Genomic DNA, 23,470 nt, shown 5'->3' on the forward strand with positions numbered 1-23,470 from the left:
GAAAACGTTTCATTTTTTTTGTTTGAAATGCATCCCATTTTCCTCTAAGGAAAAAAAGCTGTATTTTAAAAAAACAAACAAAAAAAAATTGCTTTATTTAAAGGCAGTCACAGACATGGTGGTCCGCCGTCCTCAGCTGGCCACCATCCTGTGAGTGCGGCCATTCCCAATGGGGTCGAAAATTCCGATCTACCTCATGAATATTGATGGGGTAGGTCTTTGTGACCTTATTGGGAATCGCTATATGTGTCTTAGGCACATTTGTTCATATCATTTTGCGAGCCTCTAACTGCAACACGCAAAAAGTCGCAATTAGAGGCTCGCAAAATTAAATGGACATAAATCTGGCCCCTGGAAGACTGGTCTTAAGCTTCAGTTGAACAAAAGGAAGAATGGCCCCATCACTGATCATTTGGTAAGCTGTTAAACCTCCATTTATCTAATGAATTGCCTCGTTATTAAACTTGACACTATTGTTGCACCACATTTTGTAATACATAAATTGTTGTCTTTCAGAAAGGTCCTTTGTCCTTAAGTAAATACATTGACGCAAATTATATGTATTCTTACCACTGGGCATTGTAAAGCTTGGCTTCTGAATAAAAATTAAAAGGGATGTGTTCAATTTATATATATTTAGCCATATGTATCTATGATCAACCGATGAGTTTGTGTCATGAGTTATAATCTGACAATCATAATCATGCCTCTCTCAAACAAAAGCAACAACAAGGTGATGAAGGGAAAGCTTGAATTGATCTTAGCTGCTGGGAGCTGTTCAGGCCACATTGAGGCCATTGCTTTTGACCCACCATGCCTCTCTAGATAAACTCCCACCTTTTTCAAGTCAGTACTGACACTGCCCCTCATTCGAACAGTCTGTCCCTATCCACTAGACGAGGAGGCCTCTAAAAGGGACCATAGCCACCCCAGACCAGTCTCAAACAGAAAATTAACCCTACTTTTGGTTGTAACCAAATCAGACCTCAGTGAATTCTTCCACTTTCCTAGTTCAGAAATATAGATCATGCATTTTAACTTTCTAACAATTGTTTTAGTCTGCCCAACCAGGATACGAATGAAGTATATTTTCTATCTATTAGACGCTCTAGTGTTTGTTTTACGGCATCCAGATTTAAATGCAATGTGGCCTTAATAGATTTTGTAAATCAGATATGTGTTTCGAGATCTGTTCCTTAGTTGTCCATGAGAGTAAAAAAAAAAAAAAAAGCATTTATGACAAAACCTTTTTACAGGTAACACTTCAAACTTATCAGTATTCAGTTCTTATCCTGAAACATTTGAAAACATATGAATTTCATTAGACATATTCTGGCACTGTACAAGCTGGAGTTAAAGCATGAAGCAAAAACCCCGGCATAAATGAAAATGTTATTTTTTTCAGCATTTCTCAAACCTGTAATGGACGTATTTTGCCATAGCTTTCTGAGAAAGTGTTCCAAGGACAAGACGCATAACAGAGGACGACTCTGATTTATTTAGAGAAATAAGAATAATTAACAAAATTTGGGGCTCTTCAAGAGCAATGCAATAAATCATTTTAAATAGTTTAAGACCAGCCCTATGCCTCTAAAGATTTAGGGCCTGACTATGAGTGTGATGGTTGGAGGACCGTCGCACTCTAGGCGGTGGGATTGTCACATTACAACCTTGGTGGTGGGTCACCAGGAGACCGCTGTCCCCACCAGGAACACGCTTCCCAATGGGCTGACTGAGGTCTGAGTTGTGCCCAGCCACGGCGGTGCTCAACTTAGGACCGCCTGGCTGATTATAACTCAACTTTCTGCCAGCCTTTTCATGGCGGTCACCCTGCCATGGAAAGGCTGGTGGAAAGCCAGTGCTGGGGGGCCCTCTGCCCAGCACCATCAGAATGCGCACTGCCTGTGTTGGTTCTGATTGTGCTATGATATTGGCCTTGGTTTTAAAGGAGCCGAGACCAATATCCTAGCACTATTCCCGCCTGTCAGTCTGGCGGGAACGCGTAATACAATGTTCCACTGGAACATTGTAATACGCTTGAGGGGGATGCCACCGGTATGACGTGGCATCATCCCCGTGAGTTTGGTGCTCAGCTTGTCCGGCTGCCAAACTTGTAATCAGGCCCTAAGTCATAAAATCCAAACAGAAGCTTTCAGTACTCAAAGAGCAGACAGCAACTTGACAATTTACTCATACAACACATAAGCATAATATTATGAAGTATCCTAGGTATCTTAAATTAACTGACCACTAACAACACTAGATAGTAGGTTTCAGAAATCTTACTGTAACACCAATAATTAAGCAAATATTTTACAATGTAGGTTTTTCAGAGCAATCATCTAAAATATGAGAAGCACAGCAAAAGCTGATGTCTCACCCTTCTTAAAATATCCTTGGCTACAAAAATGTTTAATTCTTCAGGACTTTATTAGTACTTTTAAATTGATGGGGAAATAATTATTTAAATCAAACAAATGTTTTTTTTTTCATGAGAATGCAGAAATTTGTAAAAAGCTTTAAAAATCCAGAATCCAAAAGACAAATCTTATCATTGTCATCAATTTGCAAAAGTCTTTTTTTTTGGGGGGGATAATCAGCCGATATTTTACCAGAAATATTTTGACCCTTCTAATGTCTACGGTTTGTCTTGGGCACAAAACCATACGTGCTCTCAGTTAAATTAAAATTTAATGTTTAGAAGCTTAGCACGGTATGCCTTTAATTGTTCAATATTTACCTCAAAATTTACAACAGCTGAATACACTTTTACTTATGAAATGTTAACCCTCCATCTTCCAGAACCTACATTTCTACATAGCAAACATAAAAATCCCAGTCCATAATCTGAAATCAGAACGACTCCTAATTCAGTATTTAACTACCTCTGGTCTAAATTGTTTCTGATGAGAATAGTCTTTTACAGTGAGGTTTTACACTCATAATAAAATGCACATTCCTCAATATCGGGTATGTGCAATCTGCAAGAATCCATAGGACCATCGCGAGAGAGAGCTTTCTTAAATGCTTTCTGCCTAATGTTAGAAACCTTTGACTTTGTAATTCCTATGTATAGTAGGTTTGGATTTCACCTCTCAGAGAGAATAACATTTGTACAATGCATCAGCCTGGAAGCCGTATATTTCCAGAACTCTCCATTAGTTTGAGTTGGACCATATATGCCGGAAATACACATTGAAACATTTTTATATCCGTCTTAGACGCAATAATGTATGCAATGCTGTGTGACTTAAAATAACATATTTTATTATTATTGCAGAAGCAAAAATTCCACCACCCGTTCCTTAGATACACAGCCCAATGTTGTGAGCTCAAAATAGAAATTCTAGTGGACTTAGTACAATTGCCCTTCCTAGTTCCCTGAGTCCTATTAATAGTGAGCCCTCGGCCAGCCGAGTCATTTTAGGAGTTGGAATTTTTCTACGCACACAAAATTTGTTTCTGGGTTGTTTACCGAACAAAGTAGTGTACAATTTCAGCCATTGTGGAAATTACTTAACAGTGTACTGGATCCCAGAGGCAGATATGAATGTCTTTAAAATGTTTGTCTTGACTCACAAGCATTGTTTACGTCAGTGTACCTCTTAGAAAAAAAAGAGAAACGCACTTGATATGTGGCCAGAAGTCATCCTTAATGCATTTATCGTGGGTAAACAAATAGGTGAATTTATGTCTAGGACTTTTATAGTAACCCACTGCTACTCAATATCCTCAATCTGCTGTCATTATTGAGTATATTTTTTTTACAACCATAGCACTGTCACTTTCCTGTGATATCACCAAACTGTACAGCATTAATTTTAGAATTATATTGTCTTTCTTTGGCTCGGGTATTGGAGGAACAGAGAGCAGACTGAAGTGAGGAATTGTGACTTTTAATTGAGTTTCACAAGCTAACTGCCACCCTCCCTAGTGGCACCATGTCTTTAGTCAATGATTTACTACTCTAGCCACAAGCCCTTTTCATTAGCTCCTTAAAAAAGCAAGTGTCTGGCAGAAAATGCCTAGTGGGCCTCAAAAGTGGTCTGCAGTCTCTGAACTGTTGAGGGAGACACATCACAAAAATCTAAGTAAGGATTCCCCTATGATTTGCTACATCAATTGGTTCCGTTACAGTATAAACAAAGGGTGCTGTTGGCACCTGGATCTTAAAAAAAAAAAAGTAGATAAGCTACAATTATTGTAATTCAGAACTCTCTTGCTCCTTTCCACTTTCTTTGTATTTGTCATATTTTTATAGAATGAAGGTCTGTCCCCTGCGGGAGTAGGTGAATTGCACCACTTGTTACTGCACAGCTTTGTTCTTCCATAAAATTCAAAATTCAGCGTCACAAAAGAATTCTAAGTTGTTTAAATATAAAAGCAAACCTCAAGGCAACATTAAGTTTAACATTGTATAAATCGAACATACAATTTGTGAACTGCCAAGAGCAAACATCGGGAAGATTCTAAGCACTATCAAACATATAAATATGGGTGAGTGATTCTAGATGTTATCATTGGGAGTCCCGCATTTGAGTTTGGGGTCCTGTCAGGAGTGACCTTCATGTGAATCTGTCTATGTCAAACGTTTATTGTTGAAAGACTGCGTATTCTGATTAATAGAGTTATTAACCATGCTTGTTAGTATAAGAACTATATTTCTTAAGTATCCTTGTTTTTAGACGGGCTCGCCGTGATCTTGCCTCTCATGATAACTTACTCACTTTTATGTTAATACTTGAAGGAGTTAGCCATTCTGTTCTCTAAATTGTAAACCGTAATTAAAATCTGAATATTAACTTGGTAAGACTGGATTGGTTGTCAGTGATTGCGTGCTAATTTCACAACAGCAAGTCGCCACTCACATGAGACTGTGCTTCCTATAAAGGAGGCTACCAAACCACTTTTTTCACATGTCTTGGGTAAAATGCGCTTTCAAAGGCATAATATGTTACATTTTTCAAAAATGTCAATGAAGGGCCACAGGAGCATCACCACCCTCCTCCGCAAAGAGTCTGGGTGTTTCTACACCAGCTTGCATGGTGCCAATACATTCGCTCATAACTCCCCTGACTTTAGTGAGGTGGTGTCGCTCTCCAGTGCCTCCAATCTGAACTTCTTTCCAGCACCAATGTATTTGCAACTTCGACTGTTTAGGAACTGTACTAATGTAATGTTCAAAAGTCCGTACCACGTACAGGCCCCAGAAAACAGCCTGCAAATATAAGCACACTGAACTGCTAGGGTGAGGTAAGATTTTGTAAATATTTTTCTCCACCCTTCTGAATTTAAAAGCGACCACATTTGTGTGCGACTACTCGACTCCTATTTATGTGATTTTTCTCCATGGTCACACTTAAATTATGCACGTTTGTAAGCTGTTCGAACTTTAGTTTTCTGATGATGTAGGTAAAATATTAAATCTTCAGTTTATACTTCTTTAACCAATACCACCCATTGCAAAAGACAGAAACTAGACTTCAGGATCTCAGAGAAGGTCAAGCATATGTGTTAACATAATGTGTGGAGCACCGCAATGTTTAACCCAGCTGGATGAGAAATTTGGGGCATGCTGACGAGTGGTTAACAACCTGGATGACTTTCAGAGTGGGCAGCACTACATCTGGCTGTGTCTTAAAAGCTGTCAGGATTTATCTTTTTCACAATTCCTCTGAACCGATCGGTTCACCTCTTTCTTTGGTTTAACTCAACAAGGTTCTCCATATACCTGGATAAGAGAGTTCCAACTTGGCTGTGTTAGGAGAGAGACACTTCAAAAGATTCCTTACCTTTTTAAAAGCTTCCACTAATAATGCCCAGTTGTTAAAATTTTAGTTTATCAAAAAGGAAATGAGAGAAACAGTGACAGCAAAATTTGAAATAAGAGTTTTGGGTTTATTTTCAGTTTTATATAGCACAAACTCGACCTGAAGGTATTGGAGTCCTGTACATGAGCACCAATTACATTACACAAGGTTACTTTCATGTTGTTTTTGCCACAGGGAGATTAAGGGCCTGATTACAACTTTGGTGGTCGAACTGCCAAGGCGATGGTCCCAAAAAGACTGCTGAGTTGACAGTCTCTCACCTGCCGTCTTACAATGTGACCACTGAACCAGCGGCGGTGTACTTGATGGTGTGGGACGCGGTCATCGATATAAGGTATATTTTTACATTTGTTTCAATGCAGGTATGTACATTTTGACCAAAAGGTACACAAATATATGATGTGTAAAAATACTTTGGGCCATATTTATACTTTTTGACGCAAAAATGCGCTAATGCAGTTTTGCGTCAAAAAAATTAGCGCCGGCTAACGCCATTCTGAAGCGCCATGTGGGCGCCGTATTTATTCAATGACGTTAGCCGGCGTTAGCCGCAGGCGCTGCCTGGTGTGCGTGAAAAAAAATGACGTACACCAGGCAGCGCTGGCGTAGGGGAATATGGAGCTTGGGCGCCAAAAAATGGGGCAAGTCAGGCTGAGGCAAATTTTTCACCTCAACCCGATTTGCGCCATTTTTTTCGACTCCCAACCCCCATTGAAATGACTCCTGTCTTAGCAAAGACAGGAGTCATGCCCCCTTGCCCAATGGCCATGCCCAGGGGACTTCTGTCCCCTGGGCATGGTCATTGGGCATAGTGGCATGTAGGGGGGCACAAATCAGGCCCCCCTATGCCACAAAAAAATAAAAATAAAAATACTTACCTGAACTTACCTTAATATCCCTGGGATGGGTCCCTCCAGCCTTGGGCGTCCTCCTGGGGTGGGCAAGGGTGACAGGGGGTGTCCCTAGGGGCATGGGAGGGCACCTCTGGGCTCCTTCCGAGCCCACAGGTCCCTTAACGCCTGCCCTGACCAGGCGCTAAAAAACGGCGCAAAAGCGGCTGGACGTCATTTTTTTTGACCCGCCCACTCCCGGGCGTGAATTTTGCCCGGGAGTGTAAATACGGCGCACATGCCTCGGAGTCAATTTTTTAGACGGGCACGCCTACCTTGCATATCATTAACGCAAAGTAGGTGTCCACGCTAAAAAATGACGCAAACTCCATGGACTTTGGCGCTAGACGCGTCTAACGCCAAAGTATAAATATGGAGTTAGTTTTGCGTCGGAATTGCGTCAAAAAAAAACAACGCAATTCCGGCGCAAACAGAGTATAAATATGCCCCTTTGTGCATGTACCAGTTCATTGCAGGAGACTGGACCATATATGACCAGTCCAGGCAATGGCAAAAACTTATACATTTTCATACCTGTATTATTAGCCCCCCCCCCCCCACCCCCCAGAAGTGAAGTTGCTGCTGTAAAGGCAGAGGCCTGAACAAAGGGGAGTGAAGGGAAAAGAAGGAAATGATGGAGCTCGCACCCCATTTCCTTCAATTCTGCCATCTCGAAGCAGGCTGTCTCTTCCGCCACCGTCTGCCAATCAGAACAGCACATCATAATGTGTAAGGTGGTACCCTTGTTTATACCGCCCTGTGGCAGACTGCTTTTCCCCAGCTGCCCTCAAGACGGTTGGCAGATGGCTGGCGGTGTCGGCACGTGGTCTCTAGTTTATCAAACCGCCAACATCGTAATAAGGTGGTCAGACCACTGCCATGGTGGTCCCCAGAGTGCCAAAGTCAGAATTAGGCCCTAAGTGATTTTCACAGAATCACAGCATCTTACGTTGAATTGATGCGGGGCATGGTTCCCAGTTTCAAAATCAGCAGCTCTGGCTGTAACACCACATCCCCTCCCTATTAAGATCATTAGCGACACCCTCCAGAAGGTGTGTTTGTTTTGCGCCGAGACACAGCTGGCAGCCCTGTGGGGCTCTGAGAGAGCCTTTTTGTGAAGCTGCTGAAAGTAGTCAGCTCCCAATAACATGAGGCTCTTATCTGTTTGCCTATGGGAGGGAGGGAGGGGTGATTGGCAAACAATGATGGGAGTGGGTCCATGCAAGCAACGGCCAAGTAACAACAAGGAAGGAAGCAACGAAGATGGGGCAAGCCATAAGAAAAAAAGTTCATAAATCCAATGCAATCAGTGGAATGACACTAATACAGCAATTAATCGGTACTTGGACCAGTCTTCATCAAGGGAACAAACATGAAGAATAAAGTGAAATTGGCATGAGCTGACCAATGATTAGGCCAACCAATGGGAAGGCTCTATCCCCTTTGTAGTGTTTTTTTTTTGTTGTAAACAAAAGATCTCATAAGTGACCGCGCATGGGCTCTCCCAGACGAGACCAAACAATACAAAAAAAGTATGTACATGCTAGTAATCATGTTTGAAGGTAAGAAAAAATGAGGTCTATACACCCTATAATGATAGAAAAAGCAGACAAACATTACCTAAGTAGGACATCACTCCGAAGGTTTAATTTTCAATTCAACGGTGTTTGCCAAATTAAAATGACAAATTCATCACAGGGTTTCTATACATAAAAAAATCAAAGCTTGTTATGCCGTAAGGCATTCCAACACATTTTCTATCAAAGCTTTCTTGCAGATTGATTTCCAGTTCATGTTTTGTGTTTGTGTACTCTCAATGTGATGATTTTCACATCTGCTCCCTAAACTTTGCCAGTCATAAAATAGAGCTGTTTGCTGAATTCACAGCTGCTGTAGTAGTTGGAAGCCCAGCCAAAAATGTCTGGTTTCTGGCTCAGCTGGTCACTTTCAACTAAGCCTGATGCAGGATTGTGTTACACATTTTAGGAAAATGTAAAAAAATCCTAGGCCCTGCCCGGCTACATGGTAGTTCCATAAAGTACAGTTTTCTCATTTTACATCACATAAATCATGGTTTTGTTATTTTGCTAGAAACGTACAGAAGCCCTCTTACACAATCTAATCCTTTCCTAACTGCGTGATAAACTAATCCTTATTTACATGCTGAAAATTGAGGTAAAGGATAGAAATTGTTTGTCACAGAACTGGTTAACAAATTCTGCAAAGATTCAGCCCCAAAGATTATTTTTTTTATTGATTAAGTGCCTGATTACGAGTTTGGTGGTCCGGGGAGTGCCATGGCGGCGTGGTCCAACCACCATATTACGATGTTAGTGGTGTTCTGAACTAGAGACCACCAGAGTCCCGCATACACCACCAACCATCCGCTGACCACCTTGATGGGGGATGGGTAATGCACCCGTCACAGGGCTGTATAGGCAAGGGTACCGCCGTGCACATTTCTGCTGAGCTGACCGTGGCGGGAGAGACCACCTGCTGTGAGATGGCAGAATCAAAGGAAATGGGATGCTAGCTCTCCCATTTCCTGCTTTTCCCTTCAGTCTCCAATGTGGGCCCCTTCGTTCAGCCCTACCCCCCTTCACAGCAGCATCTGCACCCCTGGAGAAAAAAAGAAAAAATACAGTTAAATAAATTTTGCATTTTCCTGCCATTGACTTGACTGGACATATATGGCCAAGTCACCAGCAATGAAATGGTACATGCACAACTTCTTTTTACTCGTATCATGCATATGTGTACCTTTTGTTCAAAATGTACACACCTGCACTAACACAAACGTAAAATTATACCTTGTGTTGCTGACCACCGGCGTCAAGCACACGCTACTTGTCCAGCGGTAACATTGTAATACGGCGGGTGGGAGACTGTCAACCTGGTGGTCTTTTTCGGACTGCTGATTTGGCGGTCTGGTGGTCTGACTGCCAAAGTCGTAATCAGGCCATACGTGTTTTACCGAGAATCAGCTCCTAATGCCAACTACCCAATGCAGGTGACCAAAAAAGCAGCTATCTTCTGCTTTTGCACCAGGTAGCTAATAATATCGTACAAAGAAACTAGCTGAAAGCAGACTTTTCCCCATGCCTTTGCATGCACCAGATTGCAACACACACACACACATAGGACCATGCGTGAAATAGTGGCAGGGGAATGCCCTATGCCCTGAATTCATCGGTTGATCAATAATGTCATCTGACCCAACGTGCTGCCTGGGGACTACACCATCAGACTGCCAGTTCCACCATCACAACCTGCAACCAGCCAACCTATCAGTCCGACTGCTAACTCCCTGCCAGGAAACTGCACTTTCAAGTAAACCAACCAAGGTACACATTATGGGCCTGATTACGAGTCTGGCGGTCAATAGACCACCAGACTCAAGGATAGCGGTCAGGACCACTGCTGCTGATGCAGTCTGGCTGCCACATTATGGCACCGGAGGTCAGATCGCCAGGGTACCGCTGTCTCTGCCGGGATCGCAGATCCCGACAGGTTGACGGCAGATGACCAGGTCACAATCAGCCAGGGTGGCACTGCATACAGCGCTACCTAGCTGATTACGACCTGATCATCCGCCAGCCTTTTCACCGCCATGAAAAGGCAGGCGGAAAACAGGTGCAGGGTGCTACAGGGGGTGCCCTGCACTGCCAATGCACTTGGCAATGGGGAAAGCGCTGGACTCAGGAAGGGTAAAATTTGCTATTCCCACTCCAGTCGGTGCAACAGTAGGGAAAGTGTTTGACTCAGGAGGGGTAAAATGTACTATTTCCACTCCATTCTGTACAACAGTAGGGAAAGCGTTGGACTTAAGTGGGGTAAAATTTACTATTCCCACTGCAGTTGGTGCAACAGTAGAGAAAGCATTGAACTCAGGAGGGGTAAAATTTACTATTCCCACTCCAGTCTATGCAACAATAAGGGAAGTGTTGGACTCTGGAGGGGTAAAATTTACTGTTCCCACTCAGGAGTAACATTTACTATTCCCACTCCAGTCTGTGCAACAGTAGGGAAGGCATTGTACTCAGGAGGAGTAAAATTTACTATTCACACTTCATTCGGTGCAACAATAGGAAAGGCATTGGACTCAGGAGGGGTTAAATTTACTATTCCCACTCCAGTCTGTGCCAACAGGAGGAAAAGTACTTCACTTCAAACACTTAACTTATTTTAATACAAGTATTAATTTAATCAATTATAAAACTATTAACATAACTTGTGTGCACACATATATATATATATTTATATATGTACATACACACATATATATATATACACATATTTATAGATATATATACATATATATACATTAAAAAACAATTAAAATTATCATTTTTTTAACAACTAATATAAGAAAAAAATGTATTTAATTATTTCATTAAATTCTCACACTATTGTAGCACATTAAACATATATCTAAATTAAAAAATTATAATAATTACAAAATTTACATAATTAACAGTTAATTATAAATACATAATTTATAATCAATCACTTAATTAACTTCCAACCCTATACCCCAAATAACTCATGCCTAAAATGTAACGTGAATATTATTTGCACAATTTACATACTTAATAATCAAATAAATATTAATTTAAAAAATATGAATTAATTATACTTAATTAACTTCCCATCCTGTACCCCTACAAACCTCACAACCCACAACAACACTATAAATTACTATGTTACAACTACATTAAAATTATTAATAACCTAAAATTACATATTATATTTAAAGACATTAACAGTTATACAAACAATATGAAACATAGACAATTAAAATATTATTTAAACACATAAAAAAACTTTAATATTTTTGACAACAATATTTTTGCTCACGATATTTCGGTGTCACGATCTTTAAAACTCAATATTTCAGCAGCTCAATATTTTTAAAACAATATTTTGTCTGTACACTCCCTGAGGTATCCTTCAAACCTTTATTACTGCATGCACATATTTGTGTTAATTATGTCATGTTCCATTCTGAATGCTGATTTTGTGCAGCTTCATTTTTCCTGCCTGTTCCTCGGCTTGTGCTGCTGTCCTAATCCTAAATGTGTTTCTCGGGTGAATTGTTATCCTCATCCCACTCTTCATGTTCAACCTCTATATGCTGGTCCCACACCGGGTCCCTGGTATATGCCATCGAACATATATATATATATAACTTGCTGTAGGTTCCTGGAACACCAACTGATTTGTTCAAGCATGTCATCCCTAACTTTAGTATGCCAAATGTCTGCTCTACCAAAAGTGCTCTATAATAAGCTCTGCATGAATGTAACACAAGGGTGTGAAGATCCAACCAAAGATAACACATGCAGTGCACTGTCAGCTGTAAGCATGAGAAGGGTGGTCAGATGAGGCCTGTTTAAGGTGGTTTCTTGCAATTTAGTCTGGTCAGAACTGGCACCCCTGCAGGGTTGTCATGTTCCATGAACACATGGGGTTAGGCTGCAAGTAGCACTGTGCTACTTTCACTTATACCACTTTACATCAATCCATTGAAATATGACAAGTCCAGATAGCAGGATAAGACAGCTGTATTTAGAGCACAGTGCATTATATGAGGCAGAAAATTAGTTTGCATGATAGCTTGCAAGGCTGACTACACATTACACGGAATTCTGCGAACTATAAGCTTACATACAACAAACTGTAAAGGCGTGCACCAAGTGGTACAGGATGTAATCAGTAATCTGTCGATTGTAGAATAGTGCAGTGACCAAAATTGCAACGGCAAAACATTGCGAATCAGAATTTTGAATAAATTCCCTAAACTCCTCCCTCCCTTCAAATTGTGATTCATAATGCATTTCTAAACCATTTTATGATTCTGTAACCAGTAAACAAATCGCAAAATGGGCTCAATAAATTTGTACAAACTATTTGGTGGTCATAAACCTGTGATTCAGTAAATTGCCTACTTTGAGAATTGCCGACTTTGAGACCATTAAATGGCTTTGTACATCTGGCCCTAAATTATCAAGGCACATATTGGCAATAGATGTTCAAATATATGCCTACTAACGAAAATATTAGTAACTTCATATTCATATGAATAAAATATCTATTGCACATTTTTTTTATACTGTACCCATGATTTCACCCACTTTACAAAATGGCTGATGCATTTTTCTATCTTTTTTTCCAGGACCTTTTCAGTCTACTCTCTTAATGGTTGTGCACGTAAAGCCTTTTACCAGCGTATAGCTTGTATATCCCTTATTAGAGGATTTGCTAAACTTACTCAGCAGAATAATTGTCACACTTGAGAGACAAGCAAATTTGTTATCAGTTAACGTGGTCACTAGGAGACAGGATCTGCTGTGTTACACTGGTCTCAAGAAATGTCACATTCAGGGGCAGATTTATGAAAAGCGGCACTGCACCTAGTGCAGCACCACTTTTCCTGCGCCCCTTAGTGCCTCCCTAACGCCACCATGGTAGCGCCGTATTTAAAAAACGGCACACCATGGCGGTAGTTACAGTGACTACCTTCATAATTTTTTACGCTAGTCCGGCACTTTGCAGGATTAGCGTAAAAAATGATTACGCTAATCCTGCAAAGCACCCAGAGGCACATTGTAATTAATGGGAGCCTCTTTTTAACGCCTGCAGTTAGCAGGCGTTAAAAAATGCCGATAAAAATGGTGCAAAGGAATCTCATTGATTCCTTTACGCCATTTTTACAGCCCCCTAAGCACCAGAACGCCCCCCTTGCATACATTATGCCTGGTGCAGGCATAATGTGGCGCACGGGTTACAAAGTGGTGCAATGCAAGCATTGTGCCACTTTGGAAATATGGTGAAGCGTTTTTACCATTCCAACACCACATTGGGGTACAAAAAATGACTTAAATGTGGCGTTGGAACGGCTCAAGGCTAGCATTAATCTGGCCCTCAGTGTTTATGTGGTACTCTTGAGGCTCAGGCTTAAGCACTTCTCACACTCACAGAAGCAGCAATATCTAATAAATGCATCTCTTCTGCAGGGCTCACGTCTGTACTGGCTAAAATAGGTGAATGTCACTGCACTGCTAAATAAGCTCTTCACTGATTTCCAAATTCTTGCCCAATCTGGCTAAACACAAAACTGACTTCCTCATGCAAAATCCTGATTTGAGAATTCAGAAAGCAGCAGCAAAAACGTGTCAGCCAACAACTTATTTTAAAACAGATAACTAGGAACTGGGTGCAAGCCCCTCAGGACCAATATTGTCTGTGCTCACAAATATCACCAGGAATTCATAAGCATTAAACTAGCATTAACAATGCAAATCAACCAGTATTTTATCTTCCTGTTCACTTCATATGACATGGTGGCCTTGCCGATTCAACTCAAATGATTGATGAAGTAGAGTGTTGGTGTCAGCTCTGGTGTGGCTTAGTCCTTCCTCTCATATCAGAAGCTAGTTCAATGATCAGGCCAAGAAGGAATATGTTTAAGTTGAAGATAAACTAGGCACTAAATTATCCAGTGGAATCTACGTGCATTGTATGTATCTCATGCATGCATCTGAAAGAAGTAACCAGAACCCCACACATTCTGAGTGTTTTCTCTACACCTCATCCTAGCTGAAGTGACAAAATAAACTGAATATTTCCCATATTCTAGCTTTCTTTAATTTTTGTAATGGCTATTATCAACTCGAGCTTTGTTACCCTTCGGACACCCTTAGAAACAACCTAACATAAGGCAAAGTTGTATATTTCCTTATCTGGATAAAACATTTTCCACCACATAGTGGCCTACATCACTAAATGTTGAAAACAGTTTACACCAGCAAACAATTCCACATTGACAATACACTTTACAGCTTGTACAGCTAACTGTAAGAATTGATTCTATCTGTTCCCTAAAAACGTATCACTTCAGGCCAAGTGTTCTCTAAACAAGGGCATTATACAAACCTATGAACCTGATCTGATCCTTCTAACTTATTTGTCGAGCAGCAGTATGCCTGAACATTCTGGGTAACTAGAGTGTAATATATATGTTGTAATGTAAAGAGAAAATGCTGGTGATATTTCATTACAGTAAATGTATCTCACCAACACAGCTGCACAGAGACAAAGGTCTAATGCAGCACTGTCATCATCCTACTTAGCCATTAGTTAATTGCACCAGTCAGTATCTGCTGAGTACAATTTTTTAATGCAAGCCAAGGTCTTAGAATCCAGCCCAACCATAACATCACTTTAATCTTTATTTTTTCAGTTGGTTTCTGCTCTTTTTTCCATAATGTAGATTGGACCATCAGCCAACCTGTTGCATGTAGTCAACCCCAACATCTCTATGATGTATTATGTTAGAGAGGATGCAGTATTTTATTTCTTTGTTCATGCTCAGATCTTATAATGAGAAGGTCTGGCTAATAGTTAATTTTAATACTAACAGCTAACGCTTTCATTGAAAGCCATCTCTTGATCGTCTCACTATTACTTTATTTTTTTCCCATTCCAAGATGGGGCCGATGGGTTGTTTCAGAACCTGTCTGCTACCTTTGGTTACCTTTGGATGGTATACTAATGATAAAATATTGGTAAACCATTCAAAGATCACTGACTGAGCTTAAATACAGTTATCTTGAAACACTGAAGAAATAAGGAAGTATGCCAATGTGATAGCTCACATTTACTTCCTGAATGCCAACATCAACCTGGGACAAAGATACGCTATCCAGTTAGAGATGTATTGCTGCTAAATTAATAATGTATTTAGCTCCCTTGCACAGTTTCCTGTTAAAACAGTACCACTTTAGCATTTTTTATGTTGTCTACAAGGGAGGAGATGCGGCCTAGCAACTACAATGACTGATCTTTGACGTTTAGAACCAGGCACGAATTCTAGCCAAGGGTTAAAATCCTGTGATTAGGGGAAAATCACCCCATCTCCCTGTGATCCAAAATAATGTGTAACTTAGTCCCATTCTCTTATGAATTATTCTGATGCCTAAATAGGATGACCATATTAGAACAGTCAAGAATTGAGAATGCTTGCTGATATGCAAGTTCACATCTAGATCTTGAAAGTTGACATCAAACTGAGACAAAATGACTGTATCCTGTTAGAACTGTGTCCCTAATAAATTAATGTTGTATTTTATTCTCTCGCAAAGCTTCCTGTGAAAACTATACAATTTTTAACATGTGTGAATACTGTACACAGGACAGGGGGTGCGGCCTAGCAGCTATAGTGCCCGCCCTTGAAACTCGGGAACCAGCTTCGGATACCAGCCTTGGTTTAGCATCATTTGATGCCCTTGGGCCAAATCTGAACTACATGAAACTGCATAAATGTCTCTGTTGCTCCGATAAACTGGTACCTAATTAATGTGTACATTAAATGCTTGTATCTACAGTACTTTTATAAATTTATATTTAAAGCCCGTGTAATCATAACTGAGTGTATTCTTGTTTTTACATTGTGAATCATAATATGCCTGTCAATGTGTCCTCCTCGGTGTTATTGAGAAATAACTGCCATATGGAAGGAGGTCACTTCGTGGTAAATAAATATTGCGAAAACACAGAGCAGGGACTTGCTTTCCATGCTTCTCTGGCTGTGCATTGCCCTTTGGTTCCTGTAAAGAAAGGAAAATGTGTGTGAACTGCTTCCTTTTGTCATGGGGCTATACAATTTAAATGGGCTATTGTCCCATCACGGTGGAAAGCACAAAGGTGCCCCAGCTGCAAGGATGTTGTGGCTGTTAAAGGTGAAATGTGAAAGAGTGTTTAGTACTTTGCCCACAGCAATGAACACGTTCTTAATGGGCCTCCTGACACTTGCTAAGATAGCTTCCATTTCAAGTCTTTGTGCTAAGTAAACACTCAGCTAATGCCACCGTAGTGTCCCACATGTGTGAAACTAAATAGAACTGAATATGTGTTCCCTAGTTAACTGTAGCATTTTTGGTTACATGCTAGTGACCTATTTGAGTTAATAAAATAGTTGCCTTTCTGCTGGGTTGTATGACATTACAACACACGCCTTTACCACGCATGCCTTTATCATACAGTGTTTACTATGGATGCCTTTACGACATATATGTCTTTACCATCCAAGCATTTACCATACATTTGATAACATTAAAACTATTTTTACCAAGCATGCCTTTAGCACGCAATTTTATGTTATAACTAAGTAATTTCAATCAATCAATCAATAAAAACTTTGTTCGGCTCATACATGTGCCATAAAAGTGTATACAATCAAGCACAAAGTAAAAGATTAATATCTTAACATGTATACATTTACAATCCCCTGATACAAATAAGCATCCATTACAGTACAACTACATACAATTGTCAAACGATCACAATACATATATATGTATAAAACCAGGACCCTGAACAAGATATTAAAAAGACCATTAAAAAAACTGATGTATAAAAATCAGTTCATATTACTCAGAATGCATTAAGCCTCGTGAACGCACAGCTGAGCGCAAGAACAAGCTCACACAAAGACAAGTCTCTTCTTATGGGAGTTTTTGCAGATAGTAGTAGGCCTCATTAAAATGTCTTAAATTCCTGGGCTTCAGAAAGGGGCTCAACTACTGTCTGGTGTAAATCTTGTACTAATCACAGAAAAATAAAAAGTGTATCATAAACTGGGATACAAAAAAATGATTACACGGACAAGCTTTGCTTTATAGATTTTGCTGGTAACCAAAGGGAAGGCAGAGCAAGTATTTATTCGTCCTGCTCTAAACCTAAACAACAGTGCACGAATCCAATTACCCTGTGTATTCCATAAATGACTAGTGGGTGATATTTCAGGGCCCAGAGGCATGTAACTCGCGACTGTTTGTTTTAATCATTCAACAGTTTCCCTCCCCTCTTTCAAATGGGCCAACAGTGAGTCCTGTACCTGCCTCATGGAAAATGCCATGCAATGTGCCTTAGCATTAAAAAGACATTGCAAGTCAATCTCATCAAAGTTTTCTTTTTAATGTAAGCCCTCAAGGGGATCAAAAGGCCCCTATCACATGACAGTCAGCAATTATGTCCCTGGTTAAAGCAGTCTTTTCTTTTTTCCAAATAGAAAGTCACAGTAACAATGGTTTAAACCATATATAATTACTTATATAGCTGACACTTGGGGCCTGAATTATCAAAAGTTAACGCAGCCTTTATGTAATATTTTGATGCATAAGCGGCTCAAACTTACAAAATATAGCTATATTTTGTTAGTTTACACTGCTTTTGTGTAAAAAAAATGGCTTAAAGGCGGAGCTAACTTCATAAATCAGGCCCCAAGTTCCTTGTGACAGACATAGTGTGGCGTTGAGAGAGGGACCCCCAAGATTTTTCTGAGGAAACTATTTTCTTCCTTCTGTAGGGTTTCATATTCCTTTATAACCCAGATTTCTGCCCCATATGTTGCTACTGGAAGACACTGTACAGCATAAATCTGCAACACTGGAATTAGTGCCCTTCCACCTGATGAACAGGGGAGACTGAGAAGGGATCCCATTGCTCCAGCCAGTTTAATTCTGCAGGATGCTACATGTGGGGCCCACAATTCCGAAGAGCTAAAGGTCACACCCAGATGGGAGAAACTGTCGTTACTGTTTTATTTACTGTTTTATTGAGCTATCGAAACATAAAATCTCGTAGTCAAGAAAGACTCAGAGAAACTGTCAGTACTAGTTAGATGATGACTACCTACCTCAACACTTGCTAATTTAATGCCCTTGGGGCCTCAGGACATAATACAGGATATATAATAGTTTGTAGTTAATTCAAGATTATTAATAAACTTTACAAACAAATCCACTAACTGGCACAATGCTTTAGGAGCACAAGCAATGAGCATTGCCTGCATATAGCAGGACTGGTAGTGAGACACCTTTTATTTTGGGCATATCACTGGTACTTGCTATTAACCCATGGGCAGGATTATTGATATACAAAATAAATACCAATTTGATACTTCACCATTCTGACTGCACCTGACCCTGGAATAAGTGTTTGTGTGCAGTGATCTCAATAAGTGCACTATACTGTGATCCAACCCCAGCTCAAGAAGTACTTTCCATAATCTAGAGCGATTAACACAGTCAAAGTCCATTGACAGGTCTGTGAAGGCTAAGTAAATGGGTGACTGCTTTGCCACTGTGTACTTGCCGATGAGTACGTTTAGGTTTAGGTTGCAGACCCAGAACAGAACCCATACTGGCAAGTATCTAAGATTTTATTCTCTTGAGCCCAATCTAGGATCCTATTATAGACTACGCTGCCCAAGATCTTTGCTGGAATGTCTATTAATGAAATTGGGCAATAACACTGAGGTTTAGAGCGATCGTCCATTTTAATAATGGGAATAATCACTAAGCTCCTCCAGGAGGCCGGTATAATATGATGACTTAAGGTAATAAAAACATTAGACAGCAGAGGTGCCTAGCGGTCTTCTTCACATTTGATTAAGTCAATGGGGACCAGCCGGCCCTGGTACTTTACCTCCATTACTCTGCTGTATAGCAATGATTATCTCCTGTACTGACATCTGTATGACAAAATAAGGATCTGGTGCTAATGGCTCCATGCAAGATGACTCAGGGAGTTACAACCTATGGCGTTATAAGTTTTATATAAAGAGCGTATACATGACACAGCTCTCCAATCAATCAATCAATCAATAAATTTGTTGAGTGCGCTACTCACCCGGTAGGGTCTAAAGGCACTGGGGAGGAGCAGGGGGTTTAGGGGGGGTGTGCTACTGCTCGAAGAGCCATGTCTTGAGGCGTTTTCTGAAGGACAGGAGGTCCCGGGTCTTGCGTAGGTTGGTGGGGGGGGAGTTCCAGGTTTTGGCTGCGAGGTGGGAGAAGGATCTGCCGTCGGACTTGATGCGTTGGATGTGAGGGACTGTTGCGAGGGCGAGGTCGGCGGAGCAGAGCTGGCGTGTCGGGATGTGGAAGTTGAGTCGGTCGTTAAGGTAGTCCGGTGTCGTGGAGGGCTGGGTGAGTGTGGATTAGTATTTTGCAGATGATCTTTTTGTTGATGGGTAGCCTGTGTAGGGTTCTGAGGTGGGCGGAGATGTGTTCGTGGCGAGGGAGGTTGAGGATGAGACGTGCTGAGGCGTTCTGGATGCGCTGGAGTTTTCTCTGGAGCTTGGATGCAGTTCCCACGTAGAGGGTGTTTCCATAGTCTAGTCTGCTGCTGACGAGGGCGTGGGTGACCGTTCTTCTGGTTTCTAAGGGAATCCACCTGAAGGTCTTGCGGATGATACGGAGGGTGTTGAAGCAAGAGGATGATATGGCGTTGACTTGCTGGGTCATGGAGAGATAAGAGTCTAGTATGAAGCAGAGGTTGCGTGTGTGGGTGGTGGGTGTTGGGGGTGGGCCCAGGGTGGCCGGCCGCCATGAGTCGTTCCATGTAGACTTGTTGGGTCCAAAGATGATGATCTCGGTTTTTCCCGAGTTCAACTTGAGGTGGCTTGCTGTCATTCAGTTAGCGATGGTGAGAAGTCCGGTGTGGAGGTTGTTCTTGGTGGTTGAGGGGTTCCTCGTGAGGGAGAGGATGAGCTGGGTGTCGTCGGCATAAGAAATAATGGTGGGGCCATGGGGTTGGATGATGCTGGCAAGCGGAGCCATGTAGATATTGAAGAGGGTGGGGCTGAGTGAGGATCCCTGGGGGACTCCGCATATGGTCTTGGTGGCTTTAGACTGGAATGGGGGGGGGAAGCAAACTCCTTGGGTTCTTTCAGAGAGGAAGGAGGTGAGCCAGTCCAGGGCTTTGTGGCAAATTCTGGCATTGAAGAGGCGTGTGCGAAGAGTTTGGTGGCATACGGTGTCAAAGGCTGCGGAGAGTTCGTGAAGGATGAGGGCAACGGTTTCACCCTCGTCAAGCCTGGTCCTGATGTCGTTGGTGCAGGCAATGAGGGCGGTCTCGGTGCTTTGGTTTTTGCGGAGTCCAGACTGGGAGACGTCAAGTATGTTGTTGTCCTCCAGGAAGCGGGAAAGTTGGTTGTTGACTATCTTCTTTATGACCTTCGCGGGGAAGGGGAGTAGAGAGATAGGTTGGTAGTTTGTGAGGCCTTCGGGGTTGGCTTTGGGTTTTTTGAGCAAGGCGTTGACTTCAGAGTATTTTCAGATATCCAGGAAAGTGGCGGTCTCGAAGGAGCTGTTGATGATGGACCAGATCTGTGGAAGTGATGATTTGGCTGGCCTTGTTGAAGACATGGTGGGGGCAGGGGTCTGTTGGAGAGCCTGAGTGGATGGTGCTCATGGTTTTGGTGGTTTCTTCATCGTTGGTGGGGTCCAGGTGCTCAGTACGTTGGTGTGGTAGGGTGTGGTGGTGTTGACCGGGTCAGTGGTGGTGGTGGGGGACGGCGTTGCAAAGCTTTCATTTATGTCTGCGATCTTGCAGTGGAAGTAGCTGGAGAGGGAGTTGCAGAGGTCTTGTGAGTGGGGAGAGGTCGATGGCGCTGGATTTGGTTTTAGTGAGTTCCTTGATGATGTTGAGTAGTTCCTTGCTGTTTTGTGCGTTGCTGTCTAGCCGCTCTTTGTAGAAGGATCTTTTGGTGGTCCGGATGAGCTGTTGGTGATTGCGCATGGCTGATTTGAGGGCGGTGTAGTTGCTCATTGATTGTTCTTGGCGCCAGGCTTTCTCAGTTTTCTGGCATTCTCGTTTGGAGGCCTGGAGTTCTGCGGTGAACCAGGAAGCTTTCTTGTTGATTATTTTGAGTGGAGCCAGGGTGTTTGCGCAGTCGTCGAGCCATCGTTTGAGGTTGAGGGGGGCGGTGTTTGGGGTCGTTGGTTTTGGGGGGTGTAGATTTGGCGAGAATGGAGATCAGCTGTTCCTTGGAGATCTTCTTCCACTTTCGGTGAGGGATTGGATGTTGTTGGTGGTGGGTGGTGGACTTCAGGAAGGAGAAGTGAACGCAGTGGTGGTCAGTCCAATGGAGTTCGGTGGTGTGGGTGAAGGTGATGTGGCTGCTGGAGGAGAATATGGTGTCAAGCGTGTGTCCAGCTAAGTGGGTGGGCGAGGTGACCAGTTGCTTGAGGCCGCGGTTCGCGAGGTTGTCCAGCAGGGCAGTGGAGCTGCAATCGCTGGCGTTCTCCAGGTGGAAATTTAGGTCGCCGAGGAGCAGGTAGTCCGGGGAGGCGAGGGCGTGGGAACTGATAGTGTCGGCGATGGTATCACAGGATAGGGGGCGGGGGCCTGGTGGTCTGGTCCAAAAAGATGTACTCCCCCTTTGAACACTCTCACTGTAACATATAATCCCTATGGTTGGAAATAATTTAATCACGCCTCCTAGCTATTACTATTTTATATTGCTTCCGCCTTGCAGCTACAATGGCATGGTCTCTTTGTGTTTCACTGAAGGCCTTATGTAAAAGACGATTTGACTGGGTGCATTTCTGGACAAACCAGCGCTGAATTGGTTGCATAGATCTAGTGGGTTTAGAGAGGGACTGGTGAATTCTAGACCAGAAAAACTACAAAAGGATCAACCATTTCCTTCCTACCATCTGTCTCCTCTTTCAGGCAGCCCATAACTATTTCAATATTCTCAGACATTATACTGCTTAAAGAGTTTTTTGGATTAGTTAATTTTTAACGGAACCTAAGTTTATACGTTTTTGGAGATAAATTATCAAGTCCTACAAGGGATTGAAAACTTATGTAAATGGGACATCATTAGCTATTTCTAAAGGATTGTGGTTCCGGAAATCTATACTAATAACCATTCCATAATGCAGCATGTTAAATAAATTATGGGATACAACTATGTAGTCAATTGTTGAATTACAATTTCTTCCCCTAAAGGTGGGCAGCCCCAGGACATTGGTACCGACACTATCGAGTGCATTAGTTAGATCATAAGTAGCAAGCATGAGTTTCAGCTTCTTTACCCTAGTGTCAATGCCTATGTTTCTGTTAAGTTCATTCCCCATACAGGCATTGTGCAGTTTTGCAGTAAAATCTCCATCAAGGCATAAGTTAGTTTGTTGACCTTTAAGCGTCCTCCTCGCCGCAATTGTGGAGATACAATCAGACAAACCCATGAGGCATCGATTGGGTACATTAATAAAATCATTGTTGTAAAGTTAATCAGGACAACCTGACAATCACTTCAATCAATGGTCACTGCCTCTGCCTGACAGCCAATTAACAGACTAACCCATATCGATAGGCCACTGGATGCGTGACCTGAGCGAACGGAATAGCTGAAACACAAAAGCACTCAAAATCTTATGACATTACAGGATTAACGTTCCAGGTTTCCTGAAAAAAATAGGAGATCATAAGGTTTTATAAACTTAAACCAATCTGGAAGGCACATCTTTCTAAATATCCTACAACATCCCAACTCATTATTTGAAGAAAGTGAGGCTTATCTGTGGTAGGGCCGTCAGTCACTTGATTTCCCATTACTGAGGGATCCACTATTGTTACACTTTTTCCTGCACAAAAGTGAGTTCAGCATGGGTGGTGGGCCGCTGTGGTGTACTTTGAGAACCACTTTTAACCCTGAGACATTCTGATTCACAAATATCCATTGATGCGCTAGGCACATCAAGTCAATCAATGTTGTTGCAGTTAGCTGGCACTGCAAACCTGTTGTTGCAGGGTACACCTTGAGTCACCGAGGGGGGTCTGTAAAAGTACTGCAATGGTAATAAAACAATAGTAGAACCCTCCCACCCTCTCACAGTGTTTGCACCTAATAGTTTTGCCACGGTGCCTGGGGACAAACAGTCTCCATCAATATCT

The sequence above is a fragment of the Pleurodeles waltl genome, chromosome 2_1 (genome assembly GCF_031143425.1).
Source record: "Pleurodeles waltl isolate 20211129_DDA chromosome 2_1, aPleWal1.hap1.20221129, whole genome shotgun sequence".
Classification (NCBI taxonomy): Eukaryota; Metazoa; Chordata; class Amphibia; order Caudata; family Salamandridae; genus Pleurodeles; species Pleurodeles waltl.